Raw genomic sequence first — 11,335 nt, 5'->3', positions numbered from 1 at the left:
TATTTAACTGTTTGGTAAACAGTTTTTTTTAATAGTTTCTAACATTTTTTTAAAAAACGTTACTTGAAGTAGTATTTTTTAAAATACTAGTTTCTAGCTTTTTATATTTTTTATTTTATTCTCAATATATTTATCCAATTTCTTAGTTATCTTTTAAAATAAATCATGATTTCATTATTTTTTTGTCATTTTATATTTTTTAGCTACTTCAATAAATAGTTTTACCAAACATTTATAATTTAATAAACTATTTTTTGGCTTTCAGTTAGATTTTTAGCTAGTTTTACCCGGCATAACCTAAAGCCGATAAAGGATCAAAGCTTGTGAGATATTTGAAATCTTTGCATAAAACCTTAATTATGGTAGTTACTAAAAGGAATATAAAGAGTGAGGTCCTAAAAGGAAATTAACACGATGATCGATGTTAGTCATATTATGTTAACCTGAATAATAAAAATGATTTAACATAAAGATTTGGCTTGAAAAAAAAAATACTTTAAGACATAGATTATAGATTTAAAATTTATTAAATAATTTATGTACTAGCAATGTAAACACAATGATCAACAATCAATGATTTGACACCACTAATTCTAATTCAGGTCCTAAAAGAAAATTGGTTAAAATTTAATGAAAACTATAAAATTAAGAGAGAGTGATTAAATATCATGTGGGCCCGTCAAATTTTATCATTTTTAGTATGTTTCAACCAATAAAAGAGTATATTAGATAGTGTGTTCTTAACATTCTCATATCAATATACTTAACTAGGAGTTGATTAGCATGATACTACCTTAAGTTTTGTATATAAGAAATAATTATTTAATTCATCAAAACTAATAAAAGTAATTAGATTGTTTAATGTGTCATAAATTTTAATTTTATTCCAAGACTACTCATGACATTAAATGATTTAAGAGATGATTAGTTTTTAAATTTAACCAATGAATATATCCTATTTTATTGATAGTCTAATAAATGCACCCACTTTAATGAAGAAATGAGTATAGATTATTACTTGACTCTACAATCTTTTAGGAGTAAAAAGAAAATTTTAAAAAATAAAATAGTTAGATGTTTCTTATAATTAGAACTAAGAAAATATTTTTTTTCTTATACTCCAATTTCCAAAAGCATGAGCAAATCATGAAAAGGACCTCAACATTAACTCAAATATGTGTACACAAAGCTTAGTTATACTTAGGAGTGAAAATAAGTTAAGTTAAAACATACAGATGTTAGGGATCTGAATTCTCGTCATTGCTAAAAAAAATTCAATAGAAAAGAAAGACACATGTGCGTGTCTCACACACCATTGTGTCTTTCTCTCTCCTATTGAAATTTTTCGAGTTGTATTCATATGTTAGGCTATGCTAAATGTGATTCTAACCTTGGTCAAAACTCAAGCATATGACTCAAGTCTAGTCTTTACTTGTTAAAAGTCTTTTATTTAATGACTTGAACTAACCTACTTGAAAGTTTGACCTAGTCTACAAGACAATTTAAAGGTTTACTTTGGATAATTTAATACCATAATAGAGGTGAACCTATATATATTAAGCTTGACGAGAATCACAATTAACTTACTTATATAATATAAAATTCACAATAATTTATTTTAAAATATATTCTATAATAAGACATAAATTTATCTTTTATTAAAATTAATTATAAGTGTTGACTTGACTCTTTACCTACATCAACATATTTAACATGTTAAAAATAAAATAAATACAAGATTTAATGCAACTTAGCAAATTAATAATAATAATAATAATAATGAAATTTTAAATAAGTCAGCAAGTTGGACTTAAAAAGCTTTTTGAATAGTCTGACTTTTTTTTAACTAAATAGAATTTAGTAAAAATCTTAGTCTGGTTTATTGTCTGAAAAAAATTGAGCTAATCTAGATCTTATATAAATCATAAATTCGAGCTATATGACCTATTTTTATTCTTAATTATGGTATTCATGGAAGATTCTTAAAAGTGGGTACGAGGAAAATTAATTCTCATGTGCTCCCAAATGATATAATATCTTTTAAGAACATGAGATTGTTTAATAGGATATTTTTGTCAATATCTCTCCATTCTCATAAGGGATATGCTAGGTGCACCCAGCAATTTTAGTGAATGGGTCATTTTACCCTTTAAGTAAAAATTTAAAAAAGCGCCCCTCCCCTCGAAAGAACTCACTTCCTGCCTGCTGCTTCTTTTCTTCTTCCGCGAGACCAACACCTCCTTCTTCTTCTCCGCGAGACCAGCGTGCTTCTTCTTCTCCTCGAACCACTTGTTGTTTGCCTTCGAGGTAGGTGTCCCTAACTTGTCATTGCTTTTATTATGCAATATAGTTGTAGCATTTAGGGTAGGATAGTGGAACCTTAGGGTAGAAGACGTCGGGAAAAAATGGGGAAAGGAGGTTATGGTGGCGTCTTCCGGAAGAACCGTGATGGCTTCTTCCGGAACTTCCGAAAGAAGGTGTTCCGAAAACTTTCCGGAAGAACGGTTCTTCCGAAAGTAACCAAAGGTCATCCGGAAGAACATTTCTTCCGGAAAGCTTCCGGAACACCTTCTTTCGGAAACTTTCCGGAAGAAGGGTTCTTCCGGATTACCTTTGAGTGTTCCGAAAGAACCACTTCCTCCGGAAGTTTTTTTTTTTAAAAAAAAATTGTTTTGTTTTTTTTAAATGAATGATTATTTTATTTCTATGAATTAAGTAGGTGTATGTTTTTGAAATTTTATATAAAAAAAATGAGGTTTGGCTTTTTCATGACAAATGAAGTTGTTTTTTTTATAATTTAAATTGTGTATGTTTACTAAATATTTATTTTTAAATTATTTGTGTTCTGTTTATAAATGAAGTTGTTTATTGTTATAAATTAAGTTGTGTGTGTTTTTGTTTATTTTTTTTAAAATTAGTGTATTTTATTTATAAATAAAGTTGGTTATTTGTATAAATTAAGTTGGTTATTTTTGTTAATTGATTTTGTTTATTTTTTATATGATTTTAGTTGAGTATTTTACTAATTATTTAATTTTAAATTAGTTATGTTTTTTTTTATAAATGAAGTTGTTTAGTTTTATAAATAAAGTTGTGTGTGTTTTGGAATTTTTTTTAAAATATTATTTTTTATAAATGATATAAATTAAGTTGTGTATGTTTTAAATTTTTTTTCCCATTTTTATTTTATTTTTATATATAATTTTAGTTGTGTGTTTTTTTGTTTATAAATAAAGTTGTTTTTTTTTTATTAAAAATGAACTTGTTTTTTTTATAAATTAATTTGTGGACGTTTACTAATTAATTAGTTTTACATTAGTTGTGTTTTTTTTATAAATGAAGTTGTATATTTTTTTTAAATTAAGTTGTGGATATTTACTAATTAATTATTTTTACATTATATGTGTTTTTTTATAAATGAAGTTGTTTATTTTTTAAAATTAACTTGTGGATAATTAATTATTTTTATATTAGTTGTGTTTTTTTTATAAATGAAGTTGTTTATGTTTTTTTTAAATTAAGTTGTAGATAATTAATTATTTTTACATTAGTTGTGTTTTTTTTTATAAATGAAGTTGTTTATTTTTTAAAAAAAAATTAAGTTGTGGATAATTAATTATTTTTACATTAGTTGTGTTTTTTTTATAAATGAAATTGTTTATTTTTTTAAAATTAAGTTGTGCATAATTAATTATTTTTACATTAGTTGTGTTTTTTTATAAATGAAGTTGTTTATTTTTTTTGAAATTATGTTGTGGATAATTAATTATTTTTACATTAGTTGTGTTTTTTTTTATAAATGAAGTTGTTTATTTTTTTTTTGAAATTATGTTGTGGATAATTAATTATTTTTACATTAGTTGTGTTTTTTTATAAATGAAGTTGTTTATTTATTTTTAAATTAAGTTTTGGATAATTAATTATTTTTACATTAGTTGTGTTTCTTTTATAAATGAAGTTGTTTATTTTTTTAAAATTAAGTTGTGGATAATTAATTATTTTTACATTAGTTGTGTTTTCTTTTATAAATGAAGTTGTTTATTTTTTTTTTAAAATTATGTTGTGGATAATTAATTATTTTTACATTAGTTGTGTTTTTTTTAAATGAAGTTTTTTATTTTTTTAAAATTATGTTATGTGTCTTTTCAAATAATTTTATTTAAATTAGTCTTATTTTTTATAAATAAACTTGTTTTATTTTTATAAAGAAAGTTGTGTATGTTTTGACCGAAAAAAATACGTGCTCCAAATGATTTGCAAATCATAGCTAGAACACGAGGTTTAGGTCGTGCTATAGGTAGACTTATAGGCAGAGATAGACAGGATGACCATGATGCAGTTGATGTTCCCGAGAGGCGTAGACCTGCTGCTTCAGCCGGTCGACAACGGGTTCATCAGATGACTGCGGATGCACCTGATATGGTTGAGGATGTTCCTGACATGACTGAGGATGTCCCTGATATGGCTGAGGATGCACCTGAGATTTGGTAATTTTTCAAGGCTTAATTTTATCTTTCCGTAAATAGGAACAACAACGACTAACACAACTTCAAATACGGAACAACTGCTTCACGGGACCACCAAATCTTCAAATACGGAACAACTACTTCACGGGACCACCAGAAAAGCTTTTTACAGAAAAGGATAGCAATAGCAAGAAGACGGGGATGAAGGTGAAATGGAAGTGTGTAAAACAAAAAAGCAGCGCAGTAACTTTAAAGAAAACAATCAAGGGCAAAATCGTCATTACATATACATTAAATATTATTTTATTTTTAGTTATTATTATAAAATGAAATTTATTTTTACTTCACGTTGTTATAAAATTATAATTATTTTTTATTATATATTAAGTTTTGTAATACATATTAAATGTTATCATAATAAATATTTTATATTTTTTTATAAAATATACGAATTAATTAATTTTTATGATTTAAATTATACTAAATTGTCACACAAATTATTATTTACATTTACATGCGCGTAAAAAAGGAATTACAAAAAATAATATTATAACATAATTTATTTATTAAAATTAAATAATTATGTTCACTAATAATTTATGTATAATAATATTATTTATTTTATAACGTAATTTATTTATTAAAATTAAATAATTAAAAAAATACAGCATTTAAACAAAAGCAAACAAAATTATTTTCGGAAGAAGAAGGTGGTCTTCCAGAAGATCCTTTTTCCGGAAAAATTCCGGAACACGTCCTTCCGGAACGTATTTCGGAGTTCTTCCGAAATCCCACCTTCTTCTTCTGAAAGAAGGTTCTTTCAAAAAATTTTCTCGAAAGAAGGGTCTTTCGGAAATCTTTCCAAAAGAATGATCTTTCGAAAATAGCCTTTACAGAAAGGCAAAATTGCCCATTCACTATTTACTGGGTGCCCCAACAATATTACTGGGTGCACATAGCAACTCCCTTCTCTTAAAGGTAGATTGATAGGATGGTGACCCATGAGTGCTGCACTTCGATTGAACTTAGTGGATTTCTAGACAAATAGGATTCTATATTAGCAAACCGAATCAAGAAAAAGTTACAAGACAATTATTACTCTAGATATGAATTATTTCTTATTCCTTTTTTATGCGCATTACGTTTTTGGTTAGTGAACTTATCCATTTTTTAATTTAGTCCCGATTCTAGTTCGTTTATATACTTGATATGGTGTATTAAGTATTTTAAAAAAAAGTTGTCACTTTTTATTTTTTTTAAATATGTAAAAATATTATGCACTATTTTTATTTGCCATTTTTTATTTTAAAATGTTTCTTTTAATACATATAACACTACAACTAAATAACCCACAAGATATATCACAAGTGATAAGTTGTTAGGCGTTTTAAGCATTAATTTATTTTTAATTTAGTAATATAAGTGGGAAGTAATTCAAAGAAGCATTAGTGAATCACATATGAACAATGTGATTCGTAATGTTCTTTCACTATAAAATAGAATAATTATCTTAAATATGAGTATTTTTATGAACTAGTTTTTAACAAGATCGATTTTTAGAAAATACTAAACATAGTGTTTTTAGTGGGTTTTTTTATAACCTCTTATTTCTTCCAATCTATTTTTTGTTATTAAAAGAAATTACCAATAAATAAAAAAATTTATTATCTTTTTAGTTTCCAAAATTTTTAAAATTTCTATTTTTAGTTTCTGGATTTTTTCAGCTAGTTTTAGGTCCTTAATTTTTTTTCCGTCTTTACTTTTACTTTTAGCCTTCTGTTAAATGTTAAGGGGAGTTGATGAATAAAAAATTTTAGAAACTTAAAAAATCCTAAAATACTTAAGACTAAAAAACTAATAAACTCTAAAAATAGCATTCTATCACAATATAATTTTTTTTATTATAAATTTAAAATATAATTTATATATTAAAAAATATTTTATTATGAATTTTAATTATAGTATTTTTTTTATATTCTAAATATTTATTTATTATAGTTTTTAGTTATATAAAATAAATATTTATCATGTACGTTACACATAAAATATACTAGTGTTATATATATATATATATATATTCTCGTGTATTGTGAAAAAATATACCATTAAAATTCTAGCCCGCATTTTAAAAAATTACAAGAATACTCTATTATGTGTTGTTTTGTATGAGTCAATTTTATTGGCGTCTTCGAAACAGATGGAAGAACTGTTTGATTATTGCCACTGATATGTCTTTTTTGATTGGCCATTATCATGAAGGAAACTCTTGTGTCAATAGGTTCGCTACTCATGGTGCTGGTAATATTGATATCTCTTTGTGGGACTCAATCTATATAGGTTGTTTTTGTACATGATAAGATGGCTCTTCCTAGTTACAGGTTTGGATAGCTTTCTTTTTTGCTCCTCTCATGGAGTCACAGGTTTTCCTAGATCCTTGTTTTGATTTCCATTGAGTTTGGTTCAGCCCCTCATTGGCTCTCGTTTCCTTGATTTGTCTTATATATATATGATTTAGAGTATGTTGGTAGTGTCAATCTATTTGAGATTACTTCAGCCTCCCTCCTTAGCATTCTCTCTGTTCTTGCCATTTTTTTATATATTAATATGTCCATGTACATAATGCTAAGTAAAAGTGTTGACACTTGATAAGGAATAACCAAGCTCAATATCAATGAAATATTAGTGTTTTTTGTTATATGTTTATTAGTATCCGTGTGAGAATTCATAATATTCTATTGGACTTCCATGAATTTGAGTACTATAGTGAGTCTTATTAAATGGATAAAAAGGAAGTAATTGAGTAGTTAACTAATATTTTAATATATATATATATATATATATATATATATATATATATATAATTTATATATTTTTTATATTTAATATTATATATTATTAGTGGTTAATTTTAAATTTACTTTTTAAATTAAGTTGTATTAAATTTATGATGAATCAATCTATATATTTTCTTTTTGATCTGTATAAGAATACTTGAAGATAAATACAAGAAAATTTATAATATTCAGTGATCCTGTTCAACTAATTGAATTAGACTTCCTTATAATGGATCTATAAGTTAAGTTTAAACATCATAGTGTATTGTGTATAGCTAGGCTTAGCTACTTTAATTTCTTGCCTCTTGTTGGTATATGGCCATCCAAATATCTTCTGTTCTCTTAGCTTCTCTTATATATATATAGATTCATTTTAGTATATTTTTACATGCATGCTACTTTGTACTATATTTATTTGTGTATTATATAATGATATATGGCACATAAAACATTCTATAGTCTAGGCGTTTTGATTTGAAGATCAAAGACATTAAAAGTCCTGTATGATAAGCGTGAGAGAATTGTGAGGGAGAGAAAAACAAGGAACGTGCTCCGAATCTTCTTATAGTGGGTGGATTTCAAAGGAAAATTGTGAGATATATAAAAAGCAAATAAACAGAATCAATGCTATCTATTTTCAGATTAAATATGTTTTTTAGTTTTTATAAATATAAAAATGTCCATTTTTAGTTTAAAAAACTAATCCTCCTTTTGACCCTCCCCTCTTTTTATATAAAGGGTGGGACTGTCCTTTATAAAAAAATTGTTTCTTTTTCATTTTTCATTTATAGAAATATGAACTACAACATAACACATTACTTTTCAATATATGTAGCTTTGTTTTTTAAATCGAAATTTCTGAATAAAACGAAAGTTTCACATCAGTATTGTTTCCACTCTTTAATTTCTTTTTCTTTGTTGTATCGTTACTTATAGTTTGTTAATCACCCAATGAAAAAAATCATCATCCTGTGTTCGTGTGTGTTCCTACTTTCAAATTCCGTACCAAAACGAATTATTCTTTTAAAAATATTCTCAGTTGCTTGCATGGGTAGAAATATGTTAGGTTATTCGATAAGAACTTATATTCTAACTTACATCAGACTAAGCCAGTCTTTAGATGAAAATAAACTATGTCAAAAGTTTTTTTTTTTTTTTCAAAATCTATAGTATTTGATTAAACCAGTCAAGTTCTAGGTTATTCAAAAATCGTTTAGGACTAAAACATCAATTTAAGTAAATATAAATAATAATTTGTCAAGCATGCTTAGAATCTATTATATTAAATTTTTTTGTATAAAATCATACATTTATTTAACATTTCAAGTGTTGAATATGTTCAGCTACGCAAAGAGTCAAGTTTATAAATTTATTAAAAAATAAATTTATATCCTATTTAAATATTTCATTGTAAAATATGTTTTAAATAAATTATCATAAATGTTATAATAGACCTTAAAAATATATTTATATTATATAAACAAATTATAATCAATTCCTATAAAGTCTGACATGCTTATTTTTACTTTTATCTTAATGTTAAATTATGATAAAATATGTCATTAAACAAGTTTAGAGATCAAGCCAAACTTAATATAAGTCAGATCACCCAAATAAATAGATAAGGCTTTAAACCATATAACTTTTACCAATGTGAGACTCAGCCTAATAAAATCTAATTTGACTTAATTTATTTTCACCCTTATTTATTTGTTATTCTAGGTGCACTTGTGGGCAAGGAATAGAAAATTGTGAATTATATATTACATTAATTTAAGAATTTGAATCTTTAGAGAAATGTGTATACTTTAAAATGCAGAACTTTGTTTGTTGATTGAAAATTAATAAAAAAAATCAAACAGAAAATTAATAATTGATATTATAATGAAATACATACAAACATGTAATAAATTATAAAGTCATTAAAATTTGGTTTTTAAAATTTGAAAATTTTTAATTTCTATACATGATTAGTGTAAACAAATTAGAAATTTTCGTTAGTGTAACTTTTAAGGTAATTATTATAAAAATTAACCAATTTATTATATATAATAATTTGTAATTGAATAATAATATATAAATTTTTTGTACATTATTAATACATAAATTATTTAATCAATTTTAAATCTATATTCTATGTCTTAAGTATTTTCTTTTCAAGCCAAATCTTTATGTTAAATAATTTTTATTATTCAGGTTAACATAATATGGCTAACATCGATTATTTGGCGCCATTAAATCTAATCCAGGTACCCAAAAAAAGCATCATTAAAAGTGGTAGACAAATATGGGCCATGCTCTCAGCTAAATCATAATAACAAAGCAAAAGCTACAACAACACACAGTGATAAGAATATTTTGAGCCTATTCCAAGAAAGGGTAAAGTATATTCATTCTAGGCTTTCTATGAACTTGGGCCATGACAATAGTGTGAAGGGATTGGATTCAGGTACCATACCAGTCCAATATGGTGGTGCTATTGAGTTTGGGAACTACTTTGTGCTCGTTGGTCTTGGTACGTACACCCAAAAAGTACTTGTCATTTGTTCTGGATACTAGTAGTGATCTAACTTGGATTCAGTGCCAACCCTGCACTAGTTCTTGCCTCGACCAGCAAGATGAAATTTTTTTATCCAATGAAGTCTTCATCATATTCTAATATCACTTGCACATCTTCGGTTTGCACTCAGGTCTCATCTGCCACAGATAAACTCTTAATTAAAAGGTTGAATTATTCATTTGATGCCTGTAATTACATTAATTTTAAAAATTACATATGCCGGTTGTTATACAATTACTTTTAGTTAAGTTTTGTCCCTACCATCAATAGTTTTTCAAAATCATTAGTTAATATCGTGATAAATAGAAATTAGTAGTGTAAAATTGTCAAAATAAAGTTGTGTTTATTTTCTCAGATCCATTTCTAGCACTTTAAAAACTGTCAAAAAAATTATTGGTGACTACTCATCGCCAGTTTCAATTTTTTGTGTTAGTATGAGCTAACGACACTAAGATACAATTGATGGTAGGGATTACACCCTAAATAAAAGTGATAGAGACTAAACAAATAATTTCTAAATGTAGGGATCAAAACATAAAAATAGTCCAAGTCTAGGAATCAAATAAATAGTTGTTAGGCCTTCTCAAAATTCCAAGATGCATATATGCTAGAAAACCTAGCCACAAAATCTTGGTTATATTTGTTATTTGTGTACGTATTTTGACTTTTGAAAATAGAAATAGAAACAATTTAAATTAAATCTAATATATAGTAAGAAATTTTTAAGTAGTTCCAAGCCAATACATGACTATGATATTCCCAACAACTATATAACAAGTATTTTGAGTTTTTCAATTAAAAAAAAAGAATTAATATACTTAATTATGTGTCATACGAAGATTAATCGAGACTGTAAACCAACTTTGCTATTTAAAACACTTCATTAATACAATAATATACTTATCATTCCTTTTTATCTCTTTTTCTATCTCATTATATTACCTATCACACATTTCCTTCCCTTTTTGTGTCTCTTTCACTCCTTAGGTGTCGAGTAAGACATAAGTGATCTACTTATTATTTTCCTACTTCATTTTTCATGCAGGAGTTCAACAGGCATGTTCTTCATCTACAAAGGGCTGCATGTGTATACATTATTATATATACGAAGATCAATTTTACTCTATCGGCTACTTCAGCCATGAGCAATTGACAGTGACAACCACTAACATCATGGACAACTTCTTATTTGGTTGTAGCCAAGGTAACAAGGGCTGCTCCGGCGGAGTAATGGGCCTTGGTCGCCACCCTATCTCCTTTGTCCAACAAACATCCTCAAAGTACAAGAAAATCTTCTCCTACTGTCTTCCTTCCCGTTCTAATAGAGTTTGTGTTCGCCGACAATGTCATGGTCGTGATTGCAGGAATTGGGGGAGTTTATGTGACGAAGGACAAGAAGGCTTTGTTTAGCTTTCACTGCAAACAAGAATGATAGTGACATTACCATCTTTGGAAATATACAACAAAGAACCCTA

General features: G+C 26.2%; 1 pseudogene; it reads left to right on the top strand.

Moving 5' to 3' along the window:
* Positions 1 to 2,405: 2,405 nt before the first annotated feature.
* LOC106796862 (aspartyl protease family protein At5g10770-like) lies at positions 2,406 to 11,335 on the top strand (annotated as a pseudogene).

The sequence above is a fragment of the Glycine max genome, chromosome 18, assembly GCF_000004515.6.
Source record: "Glycine max cultivar Williams 82 chromosome 18, Glycine_max_v4.0, whole genome shotgun sequence".
Taxonomy (NCBI): domain Eukaryota; kingdom Viridiplantae; phylum Streptophyta; class Magnoliopsida; order Fabales; family Fabaceae; genus Glycine; species Glycine max.
This window is presented reverse-complemented; position numbering and strand designations above follow the sequence as displayed.